The sequence below is a fragment of the Leuciscus leuciscus genome (genome assembly GCF_965113295.1).
Source record: "Leuciscus leuciscus genome assembly, chromosome: 12".
Lineage (NCBI taxonomy): Eukaryota > Metazoa > Chordata > Actinopteri > Cypriniformes > Leuciscidae > Leuciscus > Leuciscus leuciscus.
Window position 1 is genome coordinate 18,357,739 of NC_138736.1, and position 6,000 is coordinate 18,363,738.

The 6,000-nt window shown below is 33.6% G+C and overlaps 1 long non-coding RNA gene across 1 annotated transcript; it reads left to right on the forward strand.

Annotated features, from left to right (window-relative positions):
• The first annotated feature begins 1,302 nt into the window (after positions 1-1,302).
• Positions 1,303-3,670, forward strand: LOC309511569. The gene is made up of 3 exons (XR_014210680.1): positions 1,303-1,411; positions 1,557-1,726; positions 2,240-3,670. It is a non-coding gene; the product is annotated as an uncharacterized lncRNA (long non-coding RNA).
• Positions 3,671-6,000: the final 2,330 nt, after the last annotated feature.

The window sequence follows — 6,000 nt, forward strand, 5'->3', positions numbered from 1 at the left end:
GAATTACATTTCCACTAGTAACAATGCTAATTCTTGATATCAGCATTTACATTTTCACTAGTTAAAATGATAATTCTTGATATCAACAATTGAATTTCAACTAGTAAAAACTATAATTCTTGATATCAAGAATTGTATTTTCACTAGTGAAATGTCACCATAGGCTGCCATTCAAAATCAATTGTTGATATCAAGAATTGATTTCTTACTAGTTAAAATTCCAGTTTCACATATCAGAAATACAATTCTTACTAGTAAAAACATTTATTTTTGATATCAAGAATTCAGTTGTCACTAGTTGAAATGTCTATTCTTGATATCAACAATTGAATTGCTACTAGTAACAACACTGTAAAATCCAATAGCTTTCCTGACTCACATATACTTAGTAAACTTTACTCAGCAATATAAAATACGTACTTCTTACTAGGTTTTGTTGAGTTACAGTCAATTGCAGGGTGAAAATTACAAGTTACTCAATCGTTTGAGTGACGCTTACTTGAAATAAGCAAGTAGCAACAAAGGATGCAATGACGTTACTAAACCAGTTAGAGGCAGCAGTGAATTAAAGCATGCCTAATGTGCAGAAAAAACAAAGAAGAAGAAGCGGCACTTGTGAGAGCATGCGCAGTAGATTCTGTGCGTATTTCATTTTCGGCGCCAATTTTGCAGATGTGGAAAGACTTTGACAGACTGCCTACGTTTTTGGCATAATAATAATAAGGTGAGTAATCAAGTATGCGACTTTTGTGTGAATGTTTTTTTTAACTGTCTGTCGCTAATTTTTACTGATCTCCTTAATGTCTACCAAATAATTGTGATATTCGGAGCTTGAAGAATATGGTTTGGCCTGTTGTTGTTTTTTTGCGCATAAAACTATCAGGTACCATAACAGTTCCTGGAATGCCTGAAAACCGATTTATTTGTCCCAAATGTAATAATTATGGTTTTCTATTTTACCATTCTCACTGATGCATTCTCCTCTGGCATTGGTTTAAATTATTAAGGTTCCAAATCTGGTGAAATGGCGCACATCTAAGTTACAGTTAAATGTAACCTGCAGCTTATGCAGAGATGAAGTATGTGATGCTTTTTGACAGTATTTGTGATTTCACAACAGCATTAAACTATTATTTTTTAAATTGAGTAAATTCAGATTGTAATGCATGCAAGCACTGTAAAAGTTATTTATTTTTTTTTTTTACTCAAACTCAAATGCTTTATCACTGCTGATAAAATTAGCCATTTTTTAACAAGATGAGAAACTTAGTAATGTAAAGTGATGTTATCCCTAGATGTTACCCTAGTGGAACTCTCATTGCATCAAAGATGGACCAGACCTTCTCAATGCAAAGACGTGAAATTGTGGATGCAGATGGAGCAGTGGCCAGCTCTTTTTACAGAGAGACAAGTAAGTACTTATTCATACCGTTTCCACCATGAGAAACCACATTCTGTTTAGGTTTGGCTTTAGAATTGGCCTGTTGGCCTGACCATGCATTGAAAAGATTTCCACACTGTCCCATGCCTTTTTGTTTTTGTTGCCTGTGTTGTAGGTGTTTTCAGAGTTTAACAGGATAGTCCCCACAGATCTGCAGACTGCAGAGTAACTTTTATGTTGCTGTGGAATGTGGATCGGTACACACCACGCTTTGTCACAATCTTCAAGTCTTCAAGAAGCATTGGAGAGAAATTAGATGAGCTTATGCAGCAAATTAATACAGGGGTGAGTTTACTGCAGCCTTAATTTTTTATTATTATTCTGAGTTGATCATGGTTTTGCTTACAATCTATCTAGCTGTTGTACAATCAGAGTTATATTAGAAAATGTCCTGTCTCATCCAAGCTTGATAATGGCAGTGAATGGCTGTATATTTTTTTAAGTCCATCAGAATGCATCCATCCATGATAAAAGTGCATCTATCCATCAATATATCAATATACGGCCATTCACTTGCATTGTAAAGCTTGGATAAGACAGGACATTTTCTTTTACATAACTCTGATTGTATTCATCTGAAAGAAAAATGTAATATACACACAGGATAACTTGAGGGTAATTTTCATTTTTGGGTGAACTATCCCTAAGAGTCGGCATAAAATAAAAAAACATATAAATTATATAAACTTAATGGGACATTTTAATTAAAGGCAGTGTATTCAGGGCAGATAACTGTCAATTAATCAAGCCTTTTCACTTTTCCCTGTTGTAATATTTTTATTTTTTGGTTTCATTCAGGTATGTGATGTTGATGAAGCCTGGGCACAACTATCTGTTGGGGTGCTGACTGTCATTGATGAGGAAGAACTTCCCTCTCTAACTTTGCCCAGTGTCTACTGACATCATTGTTGAGAGAGGTATTGTAATGGATAATCTGCAGAACCTGCCTCAGACAATTTGAATCTATTTTGGTCAGTCTTATGCTTTAAATTTGGATTACCCAAAAGACTTGAAAAATACTTTTAACTTCATTCAGAAATTGATGCTTGGTTTGGGACAGAACAAACTCCCACCAAAACTGCAATCTCTAAAAAATCTCCTGTTGAGTAATCAAATGTGCAAAATAAAAGGGAAATGAAGCCATTTGTTTAAAATTGTCTACCCATTAGTTCATGAGCAAGTTAAAGGGTTAGTTCACCCAAAAATGAAAATTCTGTCAGTAATTACTCACCTTCATGTCATTCAAAACCTGTAAGACCTTCATTCGTCTTCAAAACACAAATAAAGATATTTTTGATGAAATCTGAGAGCTTTCTACCCCCCAATGACCGTAACGTCATTGCAACTTTCAAGGCCCAGAAAGGTAGTAAAAATATTGTTACAATAGTCCATGTGACTACAGTAGTTCAACCTTAATATTATGAAGCGACGAGAATACTTTTTGTGCGCAAAAAAACCCCAAATAATGACATTATTCAACAATCTCTTCTCTTCCACGTCATTCTCCTACGCTGCCTGTTGACATAGTGTAAACAGCCCAGTGCTTCTGGGTTCTACGTTAGAACGTAGGCTTATTATTGGCCAGCATCACACATGACCAGCGTCAGCCAATAATAAGCCTACGTTCTGACGTAGAACCCAGAAGCACTTTACACTACGTCAACAGCATAGGAGAATGAAGTGGAAGAGAAGAGATTATTGAATAATGTCGTAATGGTGGAGTTTTTACACACAAAAAGTATTCTTGTCGCTTCATAACATTAAGGTTGAAGTACTGTAGTCACATGGACTATTTTAACGATGTCTTTACTACCTTTCTGGGCCTTGAAAGTTGCAATGACATTGCAGTCTATGGAGGGACAGACAGCTCTCAGATTTCATCAAATATCTTCATTTGTGTTCCGAAGATGAACGAAAGTCTTACGGAGTTGGAACAACTTGAGGGTGAGTAATTACTGACATAATAAAACATTTTGGGTGAACTAACCCTTTAAGATGCTGTCAGCGTATTCATTCAGCGTATGTGTGTCAGAGACATTGCTTTTTCATTGTTTAGGCTAATGAATGTAGCCACTTTTTTTGCACTTCTATATACCAAGTTTGGTCTTCGAATTATTATTGATTAAAGTGAGTAATTGTTATGTATTGAATTGTTAAAGCTGTTTGTTGAGAATGCAGTAGAGTCCAGGGTATGGTTTTAAATATATTTATTTTGATTCAGATTTTATATACATTTACTAATACGTTATTAAAATCAAAGGTTGTATTTGTTAACATTAGTTAATGCACTGTATTGTTCAACTAACATGAACAATGAATAGCTGTATTTTTTATTAACTAACATTAACAAAGATTAATAAATACTGTAACAAATGTATTTATCATGGTTAGTTCATGTTAGTTAATACACTGACTAATGTTAACTAATGAACCTTATAACGTGTTTCTGTTTTTTTGTTTTAAAAAAACTTTAAAAAACTAAAGTGACTACATAAATTGTATACCCCAATGCAAACTTGTGTGGACCACCCCTGTGTCAGTTGTTAAGAAAACAAATACAATAAATTTACCTTTGAACTGTATCATTGCCTTAAATTTATTTGTCCAGTTGTAAATGTTATCTTTGTAAAATTGAGAAAGTTTTCTCAATGATATATAATAGATGATTGATAGCACTTAAGTTATTGGAGTAAAGCTTACTTGCTCTTTTAAGTGCAATCGGTTTGCATGGTTTTATCAAGTAACCTGGATTGCTTTGGAAGTAAAGTAAACTCAGTAATTCCAAGTTGTATGCAGAAAACATCAGAGTTAACACGACTAGCATAAATGAGTACATCTAAAGTAAATAATCAAGTATACTATACAAATTAGTTTTAAGTTACTAGAACTCTCTTGTAAGTGTACACTACTAGACATGCACTTGTTAGTACTACATACTATTCCTATTTGACGTTACTTAGTTTTTTAAGTGCAATCGGTTTGCATGCTTTTTTTGAGTAAGCTGAACTAATCGGATTTTACAGTGAATGTTCATTTTTGATATCAAGAATTCCATTTTCACTAGTGACAATATTAATTTCTGAAATCATGAATGTGATTGTTACTAGTAAGAAAGCCATTCTAGATATCTGAAATTATATTGATATCAGAAATACATTTTCAGATATCAAAAATTAACATTTTTACTAGTAGCAATTTAATTGATATCAAGATTAGACATTTTTACTAGTAACCACGTAATTCTTGATATCAGGAATTTGCATTTTTACTAGTAACAATGTAATTATTGATATCAAAAAAACAAGTTGATATCTGAAATTGCCCTTGCAACTAGTAAAAATAGAATTACAGATATCTTAAATACTATTTTAACTAGTAAAAATAGTATTACAGATATCTAGAAATGTCATTTTTACAGGTAAGAATAGCTATGGTAATGAATTTATGAATATTAATGAGTAGGGGTGTGACGAGATGTCATGCCACAAGGCAAGCCGTTTTAACTTTTATTCATTTCCAGGATATGAATTCTTGATATCAACAATTCAATTGTTGATATCTGTAATTGTATTTTCACTAGTGAAATGTCACCATAGGCTGCCATTCAAAATCAATTGTTGATATCAAGAATTGAATTGTTGATATCAAGAATTACATTTTTGATATCAAGAATTGAATTGTTGATATCAAGAATTGAATTGTTGATTATCAAGAATTACATTTTTGATATCAAGAATTGAATTGTTGATATCAAGAATTACATTTTTGATATCAACAATGTAATTCTTGATATCAAAAATGTAATTCTTGATATCAACAATTCAATTCTTGATATCAACAATTCAATTCTTGATATCAACAATAACCGTCAGCGGTTTCCCCTTGCTCCCACGTTTTCACGCCTGCAAAGCAGTCATTGTAAGATGGAGGAAGAAGCTGCTTCATCAGAGCAGGTAACGCTAGATGCGGCAGTTTCTGCCTTTGATAGAATTTTTAATGTCGCAAATAGAGCAAGAATGGAACTTATGCAGAGTTCATCGAACGAGAATTTGCTTGCTGCTACAAGGAGGCTTTTTCGACGGTCTCGAAATCGACATTCAGGTAAGTCTAGGCCTACGTTATATCTTTTGCGAAACATATGTTTCTGAGTTTCGAAATGCTTTCTTTTTTCAGTTACTACCATCAGGGATGCAAACAGAGGTGAGGGACAGAAGAGAAGTCTATTTACATCATTAAATTTAAGTTTACGGAAACTAGTTTTCCCTCCTCTGTGTCTGTCAATCATTCTCCATTCAGTAACGTTATTCAGACAGCGCGCGCGCCTCGTCAGGTGTTACAGCAGCATACATGCACGGTAAAACTCTCTACAATATGATATATTCACATTATAATACTTGATCTGTAGATAAAAGACTGTGGATTTGCATAAAATGACTTTATTTTGTTGTAGTTTGTTGCTGTTTTTAAACGACTCGCTACCGTGTGCCTGTTAACGTTAGATCACACACATCACAAGGGCTATGAATCGGCATCAAACGCACAATAACTGGAATTTAAAA